Source organism: Eretmochelys imbricata, chromosome 1 (genome assembly GCF_965152235.1).
Source record: "Eretmochelys imbricata isolate rEreImb1 chromosome 1, rEreImb1.hap1, whole genome shotgun sequence".
In the NCBI taxonomy this organism is placed as follows: Eukaryota; Metazoa; Chordata; order Testudines; family Cheloniidae; genus Eretmochelys; species Eretmochelys imbricata.
This window is the reverse complement of record NC_135572.1, coordinates 16,637,833-16,655,031: the sequence shown is the minus strand read 5'-3', so window position 1 is coordinate 16,655,031 and position 17,199 is coordinate 16,637,833.

Here is a 17,199-nt window from a genome sequence, read left to right as displayed (position 1 = left end):
CTGCAAGTAACTAAAGGGCAACCTATATAGGTAAAAAAGAAGAAGTAGCCATCAGCCATTGTTACATGGATCTGGGATGAGTTATTCCATGGTAAAGTACCCTGGCTTCACTTATACATCAGATCCCCTTTACTTATTTTGGTGCAAATTCAAATCTATCTGTGTCCGTTTCTGCCTTACAGTGTCCAGCAGCAAAACCTCCTCATGGGATGGAGAGTGTGTTCTCTGAACTAGGCTTCCCCCAGGCAACCCCTTCCACTCAATTTGTGTCATTTGGTTTGGCTGCAGCTGGAAAGAATTAAAATGTCAGCCGGGGACAATTGCCTCCATTGAGATGAAAAGCTGATGTAAGAAACAATGCTAACAAGCATGGAAAAGCCTGGTGCTGTTTAGTTGGCAATAATTAGCCACAGCGTTAAGAGATGACAGAGTTAGATGTGGGGGTGAGGGGAGACAACCTTCAATTTGGGGGTGTGGTTAGAAATGGATAGATTACCGCTGCTAATCCCTTATTTACAGAGGGATCTTTATAGCGATTTTAGTCTCCCAAATTAAATTTGCACAATACATTCCATGCAATAAAGCCTGGGGCGTGGGATCCATTTTCAGTGTGGTTGCAGGGACAGCAGTGCAGGTTGCTGGCTAAAAGCGCTGTGGAGGTGACCACCAGGAATGTTCTCATGAATGGGACAATAGTGGGGTTAGGTGTGGAATGCCCCCTCGGACAGAACTATTCAGAACATCCTGTAAATTAAGCCTTTAAAAACAAATTCAGATCCCGTTTTAGAGTCATGTCATCTGGTTTCATGCAACTTCCCTGAATGCATCTGTGACATCCCAGATACCCTACCACTCAGCACCTCTGGAATATGGAGACAGATACCAGTGCTCACACTGAGAGGAAAAGTGAACCCCTGCCTCCCTCAAGCTGCCGTCTTATGTGAAAATTAAGTCTCTGTCCTTATGGTTGCCAAGAAAACCTTCAAAGTGTAGTAACTGATGCAGTGACACCTGCCTGGCTCTGCAGAGAGCCTGACCCAATAGCTGAGAGGAGTGAATGGCTCCACTCATTTCAATGAGCTGTTGCGATTTAAGTTACCCTCACTGGACATCTGAATTAACCATTTTGTTGCCGATAACATAAGAAATTAGATGGGGGAATCAGAGGGGGTTGGCTGTGATAGGTGGGGACTGGACTCAATGACCCAGGAGGTCCCTCTTTCTACCTGAACAAGCTACTGCTGCAAGCAACGTCTCATTTCAGTGTCAAGTGGGAGGAGCTTGGCTTGTGGGTGGAGCCTGGAAGAGTATTATTATTGGTATTGTGGTAGAGCCTAGTTGCCCCAGTCCTGGACAGGACCTGATCGTGCTAGGTGCTGTACAGATACAGCCCCGTTAACCCCCTGCAAAAATAAACACGGATGTAACTGAAGTAGAGTCTGGGAGCTTTAAAATGCCACATGATTCTGGAGGAATGCAGTGACCTTTTCATGACAACTCGCTAGGATGCACAGGGTCGCATTCAGGTGCAGGAACCTCTCCTCCACCCCTGCAAAATGTGGAATTTTAAAACATCTCTGCCATGGGGTCCACTCTTTGGACAGTGTAACACACAGTTTCCAACAAACCAAGGATGCCTGCAGTGCGGCCAGAGTTACCTTCTGGGTTGCTGGGTCTCTCTGCCAGCAGGACTACCTACTGCGTGACAGAAATCCCAATAGGTGCCCCACTTCTCAACAGCAGCCAATTTACGGATAGCGTTTGGGTTTTGCAACACTATTTTCTGGCAGGAAACGTCTATGAAAAATGTGACCCGGCTTTGTTTAGCCAGTGTAGCGCTGCTCCCTTGCTGGGCAGCAAACCCGGGCCTCTGCAGGTCCAAGCTCCAGCCTCTACTGCCTGGACTAGAAGACCCAGCTCTGCAGTCCACCATTGTAGCAGGCTTAACCTCTACATCCTACAGCCACGAGCGTGGGACAGAGCCCCGGCCTGAGTGCGTGAGAGTTACATAAACCCTGTCCTCAACTAGAGTTCTTTAGTCAAATTATACCCTCGCGCGCATGGACACACACCCACACGCACCCCCCTCGTCACTTTCAGCTGCACACACCTTGCATCAATGGACCGATGGGACTGCTCCAGCAGCAGATGGAGAAGTTCTGAGGGTCCTGTGTGACTCCACACAAAGCCGATGGAGGCCCCGTGGGAGTGTTTCCATTCACAGCAGTATGCTTTGGAGCAAGCCCACAGCCATTTTATATGGGGACCTATTTCTGTAATGAGGAGACAGTGGGAAATCCAGCATTCGGGCTGCACAGCACTCTCCTCCCCCCATGGCAAGGGGGATGATGCACTGTTAATAGCAGGGAATATAATAGCAAACAAACAGGATTACTGCTACCTTTAAGACCTTCTGAAATGATATTTTTACGTTTTCTGTTTCTTTATCTATGCTGAAGACATTTTTAGCAGTGTACGTATTATTGTGAAGAGAATAGGGTGGAATCATAGGGCACCTTGGGTCATTGACACCCCCCCCCCCAAGGGCTATACAAAGATTAATTTATTAAAATCAGCCAAGCATTATTATAGCCCTTCAACAACTGAAGAAACTGAGGCACAATAGTCAGTGGCAAAGCTAGAAGCAGAAGCCGGGAGTCCTAGTTCTCCATTAGCCCTGCTCTGCAAACCTGTGCTCTGTCCCAGTAGGGATGCCTCTCTGTTATCCAGCACTTAGAGCAAGTCAGAAAGGACGGTCAGTATCATTCTCCCCATTTAACAGATAGGGAAGCTGAGGCAGAGAGGGAAAATATCTCCCCAGGGTCTCTCAGCTGGCCAGTGGCAGAGCCAGACATAGAAGCCAGGTCTGTTTGGTTCAGTCAGTGCCATACCCACTGGACTGCTCCCCAGTGCTCTAGTAAGTGGTGACAGACTACCCCTAGGAGCCAAGGAAGGCTTTAACAGACTCAGCTGGTGGGACACCCCCTGCCATTCCCAGTGGATACAGAATTCTCAAGCAATAGTGGACATTCTGGGGCATGTGCTGAAGTGTCCACTGCGTGCTCTACATTGTATTCTTACAGGAGCACACAGCGCCTAGCCAAAGGAGCTCACCGTACAAGGACTGGTTCCTGCACCCAGGCTCACACTCTCAAAAGCTATTTAGGTGCCTAACTGCCATTGATGTCAATGGGAGTTAGGTGCCTAAATACCGGCCCCGAATGCCTCCTGGGTGGTTCTGGGCACCCCTGTGCTTCCCAGGGTCAGGCCCTCTGTCAAACAGAACAGTACAGACCCCATCAGATGAAGATTTTCTTTTTAGCTCAGTGGTGATCTTTGTTAGCCCTACCCTTACTTGTCTTTGGCCCTAGAGCAGCGTTTCTCAGCTGTGGCCACTGTGGCCACAGGCAGCTGATTTCTTTTGCAGCCACAACAGCCTCCAATTCATGGGCAGACTGGGGCTGGGGGGAGCAAAGCAGCGACCCCTCCCCGCAGCGCCCAGCTGTTGCTCCAGAATAGCCATTACCAAGGTCAACGAGATGCCTTGCCTTGGTGTGTGCAGCGGGGATCTGTGCTCTGCACTGTGCAGCCTCCTCCGGGGCTCTGGGCAGCACCGCTTGAGACATGTGGAGCCGGTGTGCACGGTGATGGCTCTTGTCAGTGGAGGTGGCTGTGGCATTCAGTCGCCCAGGTGCGCCTCTAGGCAGCTCTCCCTCTCCCACCCGGCTGGAGCACGGGGAGTCTGGGACTCTGCAGCTGGTGGGTGAGTTCCTGACCCACCTTCCCCATGGTGGGCTCTCACTGAACAGCTGCGGGAGGCAGGGACAGAGAAACAGGCTGGCGCTTCCCCCACCTGGGGCCGCACTCGCTGTTTACAGTTGTAGCTACCACACCAGCTCAAGGACTTTGGGCTGTTGCAGGGCTTGGCAGCTCCCTGGCAGGGTGAGGGGCTCCCTCTCTGTGACATGCTCCGAGCACAAGAATAGGAGCAAAATCGACGTGCATTGAATGGGGAGCTCTACTTCCTAAATAAATTACAATGATTCGGACATGTATATGTGTCTATTTATTTGTTTTTCCTAATGTTAATTAAATATCTTAGGAAAAATTGTCAGAGCAGACTCTGCCCTAGAGCATGGCATTGCTATGCTCTGTTAGGCCACAATTCAGCAAAGCACTTCAACCAGGCACTTACTTTTAAGCAAAGCACTTCAACCAGGTGCTTACTTTTAAGCAAGTGCTTAAGTTCCATTGACTTCAAGTTTAAGCACATGCCGAAGGGCCTTATCAGGGTCTTAAGCAGCTGCCGCTTTTCACTCCAGAGGTGGCTGGATTGCCTTGGGGTGGGCATGATTTCTGATTGTGAAGTGTTTGGGGATGAATGGTGCTAGATTCAGACAATCTGAGTTAATATATTTGTGTCATAAATATAAAGGGAAGGGTAAACACCTTTAAATCCCTCCTGGCCAGAGGAAAAGCCCTTTCACTTGTAAAGGGTTAAGAAGCTAAGATAACCTCGCTGGCACCTGACCAAAATGACCAATGAGGAGACAAGATACTTTCAAAGCTGGACGGGGGGGACGACAAAGGGTTCTCTCTGTCTGTGTGTGATGCTTTTGCACGGACCAGAGCAGGAATGCAGGTCAGAACTCCTGTAAAGAGTTAATAAGCAATCTAGTTAGATATGCGTTAGGTTCTGTTTTGTTTAAATGGCTGATAAAATAAGTTGTGCTGAATGGAATGTATATTCCTGTTTTTGTGTCTTTTTGTAACTTAAGGTTGTGCCTAGAGGGAATCTCTATGTTTTGAATCTGATTACCCTGTAAGGTATTTACCATCCTGATTTTACAGAGGTGATTCTTTTACTTTTTCTTCAATTAAAATTCTTCTTTTAAGTACCTGATTGCTTTTTCCTTGTTTTTAAGATCCAAGGGTTTGGGTCTGTGTTCACCTATGCAAATTGGTGAGGATTTTTATCAAGCCTTCCCCAGGAAAGGGGGTGTAGGGCTTGGGAGGATTTTGGGGGGAAAGACGTTTCCAAGTGGGCTCTTTCCCTGTTATTTTTGTTAGATGCTTGGTGGTGGCAGCAATAAGGTCCAGGGACAAACGGTAAAATAGTTTGTACCTTGGGGAAGTTTTAACCTAAGCTGGTAAGAATAAGCTTAGGGGGTTTTTCATGCAGGTCCCCACATCTATACCCTAGAGTTCAGAGTGGGGAAGGAACTTTGACAATTTGTTATTCATTTATATGAATGTGCTTTTCTAGCGAGGTTTTATGAAATAAAGTCAATGCTCGTTGCAGCTGGCCAGCACTTGGGTACAGTGCTAGGGAAGAGGTCATTTTACACCTGTCTAAGGGCTCAGCTGGAGAAAGACCCAACACACCTGCCTGCATGCACCTAAATTCCAGCTCTCCAAATGCAAACGGCCACATATTTTTTCTTTGCTTGGTGTGAAGGAGGGATGTGACTTTTCCAGAACTAAGGCTTATTGTGATGTGATAATGAAACATAATCAGTCCTTAGGAACCTTAAAGATATCCAGACAAAGCCATCTCTTATATAAGAATTTCCCTATCCAAACCAAGTATTGTTCCATCTAATCCAGTCTCCTCAAATAACTAATTCTTTGAGGAAGATTAGCACCTTCCCATAGTGCACCTGGCCAGTGGCATAACACTAAGTGAAGAATGACTTTCTAACACTTGCATATAATCTTCTGAAGTGCTCTGAAGCATGAGATTTGACACCTGTATTGTCTTGACACTTAAACAAAACAAACACCTTTCCTGGCTGCTGGGATTTTTCTTAACAAGGCACTGAAATGAAACACACTCCTCATGTATCCTCTTTTGTAACTTTCACCACAACCACCTACTCCATTAACCCTCCTTTCTTTTCTCCCCCCGTCCCCCAGCATATGGATCAAATTGATTGTAGGATCACAGTGGTTGTAGTTTGAGAATGGTGGGTGAAAGGCACATTCCTGGTGAGCATAGTGTTGCCTATATGGAGAGGCTTCAAAAGAGAAAATATTCACAAAGAGGTAGCTTCATAGATTGCAAGGCCAGGAGGGACCATTGTAATGATCTAGTCTGACCTTCAAGCCATTGAACTTCCCCCAAATCATTCCTATTTGAACTAGAGCATGGCTTTTAGAGAAGCATCCAGCCTTGTACCCAACACATGATACTCTAAGATCATGTTTCAGAGTAACAGCCATGTTAGTCTGTATTCGCAAAAAGAAAAGGAGTACTTGTGGCACCTTAGAGACTAACCAATTTATTTGAGCATAAGCTTTCGTGAGCTACAGCTCACTTCATCAGATGTGAAGTGATCACCGATGAAGTGACCTGTAGCTCACGAAAGCTTATGCTCAAATAAATTGGTTAGTCTCTAAGGTGCCACAAGTACTCTAAGATCATGGAGATTTGCAGGGCACTGTGTTGTTTCCTTCATAAGAACATGGCATTCTTCCTGCGATTGCTATGATAGTCAGCAGGCACTTGCAATATTCAGCTCAGATGTGCCTGGCACATGGCACCAGGTTTGCAGATGTCACAAAACCAGCCCTGTCCTGACATGCCTGTGATGGATTTTGGGTTTGCTCACCATTAAACCAGATTTGAAAACCAAATCCTGGGTTTGGGGGCCTCTGCTGATGTCCCTGTTGGCTTTATAAAAACAGGTGTTTTTATCCTGGCTTTTGTACGCCCTGCAGATGGGGCTCCTGAAGCCACTGGCTGGCTGAACTGGTAAAACTGACAGCAAGCTGGCCAGGTGCACAGGTAAGCAACCCCACTGAGGACAATAGGGGCATTTGAACCAAAGATCTTCAACTGGAGTTGGTCTCTTAGCTCCCATTTGTACCTTTGAAAACTTCTCACTCAGTCCATTGCCTGAACTCAGCATGAAACTCATCAGCTCTTACCATGACCAGCCACCAGTGGGAAATGAAGACTCTTAGCCTGGATTACACATCAACACCTCCTCAGGAGCCACCTACTCCGAGCCTGTTACATATTACATCCCTGGGAGGGCCCCTGCCCCCTACATGAGTCCTTGAATCAGCTCCCTATACTTAGGCCTTATTCATTCTGGGGACTTGCCCCAGTGATAACCTTCATTGTAGCTGCATTAGTGCAAATGCCTAGTGTGGACAGTGATTTCCTCCAGTACCCCGGTTTCATGCAAAGATTAGCACGTCGCTGACACCTGTGCTTTAGTTTGTCCACATTAGGGGTTTGCCCCAGTGCAGTTCGCACAGGTGGCTGGCCAACAATGGTCAAAATCCTCAAGGCAGGGAATGGAATCAGACTCACACCAAGTGCAGACATTGCTAGCAGAGACAGGGCTATACAAGCAGCTCAGTGGCACCGTGGGCCCAGGCCAGGTGAGTGTCTGCTTTGCCACACCCCCTGAATCATGCTCATTACTGATGTGCATTACTGCAGCTCCCAGGCACCCTAGTCCTGGATCAGAGCCCCATTTCTCAAGGTGCTGTACAAACAGAGAGACAGTCCCAGCCCCAAAGATCTGACAGTTTAAGAGTTTACAATCTAAGCACTGCTGCAGACGTGAACATTGATAATTACAGAACGTGTGAAGGAGCGGGAGGAGTTGATTGGCGGGGCCGCCGTCGGGCAGGAGGTGCGGGGGGGGGGAGGGGTGCTTGGCTGCTGGTGGGTGCTAAGCATCCACTAATTTTTTTTTCCGTGGGTGCTCCAGGGAGGGAGCCGCCATGGAGTCGGTGCCTATGCACGTAACTCAAAGGATCCTTTAGTCCTTACTCAGGTGAAAAAGCTCCCTTTGACTTTTACGTCTGGCTTGGGAGGGGAAAGCTTTAATTTTGGCTTGGATTTTATTCTCTCAAAAAGCAGATTCTTCTTCTTCTTCTTCCTCCCATTTTTGTCTCCTTTTCAGTCTCAGTCCTCTGCAGAGATGAGGTTGGGGGTGGGAAACATTACGTCTTCATTAACAGCACAGCAGAGCAATCTCGCAGCAGGCAGCTGGAGTAGGGAGGATTCAGCCATCAAGGCAGTCCATATTCCCAGCCTGCCTAATTGCAACGCAGTGCCACATTACGCCAGCTGCTTTTGCACTCCTTATGAGCCGATTTATTTTTAATATATACAGCCTGACAGGTCTGGAAATACCAGATTCATCAGCTTCATGCCCCACGCAGATCTGAATCTTCGTGAGTCTGAACTAATTAGCTAGGGTTCAGATCAGAATAGACGAGTCACTTCCCCCCCATCCCCTGACAGCCTTGTTTCATTGGGACCTCCAAGGAAGCCTGTTTAAAGCTTTCCCCTCCCAAGCCAGACGCAAAGTCAAAGGGAACTCCCCTCCCTGGAGCACCCACTGAAAAAAAAAATTAGTGGATGCTTAGCACCCACCAGCAGCCAAGCACCCCTCCCTCCCCCCCAGCACCTCTTGCCCGACAGCGGCCCCGCCAATCAACTCTTCCCCCTCCCTCCCAGGGCCTCCTGCCTGCGGTGGATCAGCTGTTCCGCGGCATGCAGGAGGCGTTGGGAGTGGTGGAGGGGGAGTGCTTGGGAGAGGGGCAGAACTGGGTAGGAAGAGATGGGGCAGAGTGGGGGCAGGAAGAGGTGAGGTGGGGGGGCGGGCTTAGGGGAATGGGTGGAGTGGGGGCGGGGCCCGAGGTTGAGCACCTCCGGGGAAAATTGGAAGCCGGCATCTGTGGTTACGTGTGTGTGACATTCACACAATGGGGGAGATTCCGTGCGAGTTTCATGCCCCTTCCAAAGCCCGCATCCCACTCCCGTGTGTGCGCGTCCACACACACACACATTTATTTTTGGGAAGGTAAAAAGAAAGATTGTGTTGTATCCATCTGTCATTCCTTCATGAAGTCCTACAGAGAGGTGCTTGTCTTCCTCGAAATCTGCATATCACCGCCCTTCCCGGGTGACACCAGCATGTGCTGATAGCTACCGTCAGAAATCACACTGCATTCTTTTACTCGTTACACGTCTTTAGACCATCAAACCCTACTTCCCTTCTGAATCTTCAGAAAATTCACCTGCTCTATTCCCTCCCTCTCCTCCTCCTATTGCTGGATTGGACTCAAAGAAATTCACCACAAAGCTCAATCATCATTAAGCATGTAGATTTGAAGGCCAGAAGGGACCATTACGATCATCTAGTCTGACCTCCTGCAAAGCACTGACCAGAGAATTCACCCAATGATTCCTTCATCGAGCCCATAACTTCTGGTGAAGCTAGAGCAGATCTTAATTTAAGATATCACATTCCTAGGTACAGTACAGATCCGTTTACGCGCGAATCCGCTTAATGCGGGGTAGAGCCATGCCTCCCAGTGCTACTTATTTAACACACGAGACTTGTTAACACACGGTACAGGAACTTGCTATGTAGCGTTACCGATTTGCTCACTAACTTACTGACATAGAAATTGACAGGAAGTGCAGAGCGGAAACGTGTTGAAGGCCTACTGGCGTTTCCTCTTCCTTTTGATTGCCGATAGTGGTAAAGACGTATCACGCACCCTTAGTCATTGTCATGCTAGAGATTTCAAAATCGTTTGATTCTCATTGATTTGATTCTAATGGGAAACCTTTCTTTCATGACATGTCTTACACATTTTTAGCTTAAACTGGTACTTTTTCAAAGTTTTAGTGATTTACTGCATATTTAATGACAGGTGTCAGAGTAGCAGCTCTGTTAGTCTGTTTTCACAAACAAGTACTCCTTTTCTTTTTGCGTATTTAATGTTTTTATTAGATTACACATTTGAATTTATATTCTTGCAAAGCGCTGTTAACAGATAGGCCTGCAGTATTTGGGACGCTGTGAATACGTATGTAATCCTCGGCAATTATAAATGTATATATAGATATCTTAAGATACATCAGCATGGCCCTCTTAACCTGCGGTCTGTTAACATGCGGTTGTGATGGCTTGACTCCCGACATCCACGCGTAAACGGGTCTGTACTGTAAGTCATTCCAATGGTTAATTTTGCAGCCTAACAGACGGGCCAGGCCAAGAATTTTCAGAGTGGCTAGTGATTTTGCGTGTCCAATGTGACACCGTTAAGGGACCTGAATTTAGAGGCAGGTTCTTAGCCCTTTCTGCAAAGTAGACCTTCTAAGATGCCTGAAGTTGGGCACACACACAAATCACTAGGCACGTTGGAAAGCTGTAATGATCCCACTGCTTCCTGTTCTTACTCAATACTGAATCCAAGGTTCTTCCAGTTTCAGGGCTGGAATCCCAAAGAGGGAAGGTGCCTGTCATAATCCACCCCTGTCTGGCCATCAGCTGTGGAGAGGAGGTTATTAGGTCAATCATGCAAAGGGCGTTCCAGGCAGAAGGGTGCTTTAAACTCCCCCACTCCCCCACCATCTCCTTCTGCCTGCATCCCAAGACATTTAATTGCCTCTAAGGTGGATATGGAATTCTCACACAGTATGTTGCCTTAGGCAACTGGCAGCCTTGTGAGGCAGCACAACGAGTTCCAACCCACCCCACCTGCGCTCCCCTGGCACCCATTGAACCAGGCACCCAGGCACCCCACCCAGGCACCCCACCCAGGCTCCCCTGGCACCCATTGAACCAGGCCTTTTTTTTTTTTAAATTCCAATTTAAAAAAATCGTATGTAATCAAATAACTATTATATTTGTGTCGGTGGGCATGTCAAATGCTTTCCCAATAGCAGGCTTAACAAAGCTTAGGGAGTCTAAGACAAAGAGCCCCATACAAAGTCCCTGCCCTCAGTCACTTCCCTACAATAACCCACATTGTAAACCAAGCCCTAATGCTGGAAACCTAATGCAATAAGACACAGGAGAGCCCTCAGCTGCACGGCGGGGGGGAGGGGGGGTGGAATGCAACCCTCAGTGGAGCTAGAGAGCAGGAGTTACTGAAAAATGAAAAGAGGTGTGGCTCCATTAAAGCGTCCGCCGTCTCTGAAGGTGGAGTGTAACCAACTGAATGTCAAGCCCCAGGATCCGGGTTCCCAATAATGTTTCACACTTAGGGTCAGATTCTAATACCTTTGCTCACTGAATAGCACCTTCCTCCACGACTGGCCTCACTGACTTCAGGGGGACTAGCTGGGGAGTGAGGGACCTTTACTAGCATTTTTCATCAGAAGACTCTAAGGTGCTTTACACACACAGCTGAATTAATCTCTCGCACTCCGTCAACGAAATAGGGGAGGATCATCAGCTGCCTCTTACAGATGGGGACCCAAGGTACGGAGAGACTGACTAACCGAACACCACAGTGGAAGACAGTAGCAGAACCAAGAATTGACCTCTGAGTCCCAGAGATCATCCTTCCTCTCTAAATAATACTAATAGGCAACATATGAGTTTAAAGAAAACAAGCTTGCCAGCACCACCCTCTTTAAAATGAGATGACCACAATTCCTATGGTAAAGTATCCTGGCTTTATTAGGGTTGCCACCTGTCCAGGTTTTCTCAGGATTGTCCCTTTGTTGTAGGGTGACCAGATAGCAAGTGTGAAAAATCAGAATGGGGGGTAATAGGCACCTATATACGAAAAGGCCCCAAATGTCAGGATTGTCCCTATAAAATCGGGACATCTGGTCATCCTACTTTGTTGAGGTAGAGTCCCCAAGACTGCTGTAAGGGTGCTCAGTACACACTACCAGTTGTCCAGTTTTAGGGACTCAGGATCATCCCGGATATTCTGGTGTGGCACTCTGTACCTTAAAGCTGCACACTGGAATCTCCATATTCACCCCGTCATATAATTATGATACATTTTATAAAAAGCATGCAAAGTAAGATTTCATATGAAAGGTCATGTTTTGCTGAAACCCATTGTTCTGCCAAAATATGCATATCGTTAGTGTGTATGTATGAAGTTATGAGATTTTTGCTAAAACATGTTGTAAATTAGACAGTCTCTGCTGTTAGGTAGTGATCCCCTCCCAGGAGGGCGTTAAGCGATCATTAATCAGCAGGGGAGTTGTAAACAAGGGATTTACAATACTGTAAGAGGGCTGGACAAGCATCACACAATGGGGGATTGCTCAACTCTGTGATTCAAAGCCCACCAGGACATGTCTGGGCTAGCGTTTTCCAGGCACGTGGACTGATGATATAAAATAGGCCAAAGCATGATGCCACGGTCACCTTTCTTCTCCCCAACCTATGCAGGAAGCAACAAGAATGTTGGGAAGACAAAGACTTGAACTGAGGAGACTGATCCCAGGCTTAAAGGGGAAGCCTGTGTATTAAGCAATATAACCTACCTGCAACATCCAGTGGGGTGAGAAAAATTGCTTGATCTAAATACTGCCTCGTCTAATAAGGTTTAAGATTTAGACTGAGTTTATCTTTTATTTTCTGTGATAACTTTTTCTGATCCTTTATGCCTATGACTTATAATCACTTAAAAATCTATGTTTCTATAGTTAATAAAGCTGTTTTATATTTTACCTAAAACCAATGTGTTTTGCTTGAAGTGCTTGAGAAATCTCAGCTCAGGTTCTGAAGGCTATTGTGTGTCCTCTCCACATCAAGGGAGGGGCAAACTGGATAATAAACTTACACTGGTCAGGCTTCTGACAAGGGCAAGATAGTACAGCTCTGGGGTGTAAGGCTGGGGGCTTGGGAGATTTCCTGGTGCCTTTCTGTGTGTGATTCATGAGTGGCTCTGGGAGCATTCATGCAATCTAGGTGGGTGTGGGGCTGCATATGGTGTAGTGCTAAGAGATAACAGCGCCTGGAGGGGTTTGCTGCTTGTCACTAGCAAAGCATTGTGAGAGAGAGCCCAGGCTGGAGAGTTAAGGGGGCACAGCGGTGCCCCAGTTCCAGGTTGTACCCTGGGGATCCCATACCACTTGTGTTTTTTTTTAACTTCAGAGGTGCCAACTCTAAATTTTATTTACTCTTGGCACTTAATATATATGGGCTGGGATTCCCAAAGGCTCTTTAGGAGTTAGACTCCAAACTCAGTAACTTTCAGAAGGAGTTGGGTATCTTACAGTAGGGGATGATGAGGCACAAAAAAATTAGTGACTTGCCCGGCACTGTACAATGAATCCATGTCAGAACCAGGAATATAAGCCAGGCCTCCTGGCACATGCCAACAGTGTCTGATTGGATCTGCAGGGGGAGTTTAAGTTGGCAGAATATAATTAGCCAAGCTACAGACTCAGAAGGAAACATGTTCCCTACTAAATCACCATCACAGCTTTCCACAGTGCCTATCATTTCTTCTGAGGTCTCATATAGACGAATACAGCCTAACTCCACTTAACTATCTCTATAAGAATGTAAGAGCTACCATGCTGGGTCAGACCATTGTCCACCTTACCCAGTATCCTGTGTCTGACCTCCTGCATGTTTCAGGCCACAGAACCTCACCTGACCACTCCTGTAATAGACCCCTCACCTCTGGCTGAGTCACTGAAGTCTTCAAATCATGGTTTAAAGACTTAAAGTTACAAAGAATCTACCATTTGCACTAGTTTAAACCAGCAAGTGACCCATGCCCCATGCTGCAGAGGAAGGTGAACCCCCTCTCCGCAGAGTTTCTGCCAATATGACCTGGGGGAAAATGCCTTCCTGACCCCAAATATGGCCCATGGGCTCAGGGTCTCACTGATTGCAAGACCCACGAGCCAGACCCATAGTCACACTGTGGCACAACCAGGAACTCTGGGGAATCAACTCTTTACATGTATTTGATGGATCTGCTACAACAACCATTCCTCACTTTGTACTGCTGCAACAAAATTAGACATTAACACCTTCAGGCTCAGGCATACAGATGTGCGCTATGGAACACTGTATTACCAGCCAAGTGAAAGGAAATTATTTTCTAGCCAGATATGTATACACCTATTTGAATGACCCTTCCAAAGAGGAGTAAGGAGCCAAAGCACTAACACCTACTCTCACTTCTAGAAGTCAGGAATTTTGCATAACATCCTTAAAGGGCTTACTTTCAAGCAAGCTGAATCAAGGTATGGTTGGCCATATGAAGTTACTTCATATGAAGTTAGTAACTGCCAGAGGAACAGAATTTTGGGGCTGCTTGCAAAATCCCTGCTTTATGAATTACCAGAGGACTGGTTTTTCTTAACCATCATGTCAAAAGTATGTGCCTGACACAAACGCTTATTGTTACTTTACTGGAAAATAAGCAAAGGTGAGTATATTCCCAGTTCCACATGAACATACGAGGAGCCAGACTGAGGCAGCTGTATGGATGTCCTGCGAGAGAGAACTCCATCAAGCCTGGGCCAAATGGCCAATACTGTACAGCTACAAATGTTATTGTTATGAGCTGGGTGAAACCTTGTTAGGCAGGGAGTTCTTCAAATAACTCATCCTTCAAATAACTGTAAACATAAGCCCTCACCTAAGACTCCAGGATTGCGTGAACCCATGCAGTAACTTTTGCTGAGTGTTGTTTTGGGTAGGTTCGTGTGCATGCATGTATGGGAAGGGAGAACAGACAAGGACAGACAGAGGGAGACAGCCTGAAGGAGCAGCTGAAAGCACAGTGGCTGACGTTGGAAGAAATCTGGAAAAAGGTTTCTGGGTCAGAGGTGCAAGCTAAGAGCACTCTAGGTGTTGTGAGCAAACAAAACTGTTTCCTTCTGCATTTCTTTGTACTCTCTTCATACGTAAACAAAACTGCATCGAAGAAATAGCTGACTGCCACCAATTTCTGCTGCTAACTGGAACACCCACAGGCCCCCACATTTTGACTAGCCGCTTGAGTCAAAAAGGGAAGCATGATATAGGATGTTGGACCAGGCTGGATTCCAAAGTCTGCCTCCAGCAAAGGCCAAGACCTGACGCTTCAAAGATGAACCCATCCTCTCCCCACAATATCGAGGCGAACCTAGGCCATTCTGCAGCACTGTCTTTGGGGTAAGATTTGCTTCCAGGTTCCATCCCTGATCACTTTATGTCCTGAAATGTCAGATTTGATTATGCTGGTTTCAGCATGTATAACTACAAATGTTATTAATGGGCATAACATTATCCAGCCCTATTCCAAATCCAGCCGTGGTATTTGACTCGGATTTCCTGTATCTTGAATGACACAGACTGCCTTCTTGCAGTGTGAAGTAATAGTTCCTCTTGTTGAATTCAGTGTATCCCAGTGAACTAATAGAAATGTCACTTAAAGCTAACTGAAAAGATGGGCACTGTTCTAAGAGGAGCCACCAGAATGATTCTGGGACCGGTGAACAAAGCCGGGGAGAAAAGGGTAATTGGGGGCTTGTCTCCCAGCTTTGTACACCAGCTGAGGTGTATTTTCTAGCATGCACCAGCAGCCCGTGTGGGACCCTGCTGGCATGCACTAAAAGTTCCCTAGCTCGTGCTGACATAGTCCTGTCTCAAACTGTATTACTCCAGTGTGCACTCAAGAACTTTTATGGTGCACCAGCAGGGTCCACACAGATGGTTGCGTACAATATTCTGTAGGCACTAGAATTTACACCCCACCTGGGCAGCACTAGTGCACTGAACAGACAAGCCCCGAGTTCACTTTCTGTAAAGCAACTGGGCTGAGTCTTTCTTCCCACTTGTTCCTCAACGACACGTGTGTAACTCCATCCACATCAAGGGCATTAATTTAGTTTTCAAACCAATGGAATGGAGATGAGAATCTGGCCCAATATGTTTAACTGGAGTAGGCCTTATTAAACCTATAGACATTTTTAAGAGGGAATAAAGACATTACAAGGTCTCTAGTGCTGGACTCCAGCCATAAGCCAAGGAGCAATAGGTGCCCTGGGAATTAAGTAAACAATTTAAGCATAAAGAAAAATCAGGTCACAGAGCAGTGTTCCTGAGGAGATAGTGATGACAAACTCAAAGGCATGAGTGTTAAAGTTATCTGTGTGGTTTGATCTTGCAAACATACTGTGGCCTGCCCTGTTTGAAGCAGAGGATTAGATTAAGTGATCCATGATGTTCCTCTCCCATCCCCACAATTCTGGGATCTGTTTTGCTCATTGAAAGCACAATGATGGGCACAGCCAAAGTGAGATTAAACAGATGTACTTCAAATAGTCTTAACAGCCTGCCAAGCTGTACAGGTTCCCGACAGCTTCAATGCTGGCTTCTCAGGGGGCTGACCTAGTCTTAAAATAGGTCAGTGTGCTAAGGGCATTTTGCTATACGAGGATTAACCCATACACTTCTCTTTATTTGGGATTATGAGAACAACAAAACATAAGAGAGAGAGAGAGAGAGAGAGAGAACAGAGTGCACCTCTCCTCTCTAACAGTCTGCCTCACTTCTTCACTGAATGCCATCTGCCCTCTGCAGACACCAGGCCCGAAACACAGAAAAGAAAGCCCATCACTGTTCCATAGCTATGTAGGCCATGAACTCCTGTTGAAATTAAAGGAAATGTTGCCACCCGCTTCAGCAGGAGCACCGCGGGCCCCTTGTTTTGTGCCATCAGCCCAGTCCCGTTTCCCCCTCACTCCACACACATTGATAACTTACCATGGACCTGATATTCAGTGGCAGCTGAGGGTGCATGGTACACCAAGGAGGTCTTCAGCAGCATGCTTGGTAGAGCCAAATATTATTGGCTATGTTTTTGGGATTGTAAATTCCTGTTCTTAACTGTAAAGCTTCGTGCATGCCTCTGAGGCCATATCAGTAATGAGATTTTGACACAAGGGGCCAAGCTGTGCACAGATCTACACCCTATCTGATGCCACTGACTTCCATGTGATTGCACTGGGGATAAGTGCAAAGTTTTGCACAGCGACTTCACTCCAAACTACCCAAGCAAATAAAGATCTGAATAGGATCATCATGTATGCAGCTGAAAATGTAAACAGCAGGTAACCCGGCCAACCAAAAAAGCATAGGAATTAATCTAAATAACCTAGTGACTGTATCATGATGGGCTTGGTCTCAATCGGGCTAGATAAGCCCAAAAGAAGCCTAAATCAGTCATCTGCAGCCAAAGGCTGAGATTATGGTTCCATCATTAGTGCAGAACCAAAGCTATACTGGGCTGCTTGACCCCTGACCCGTGCAATCAGCTGCTCAGCAGAACACAAGCTTCAAGTTCTTAAAGGTCAGATGCCATCGTCAAACACTCTGTATCTAAAGAAGGTTTCACTGGAAACCAGTATTTGAAGTAAGGACTATTTAAAGCTTTTATCTATTTAAAAAACACGCACAGAGAGAA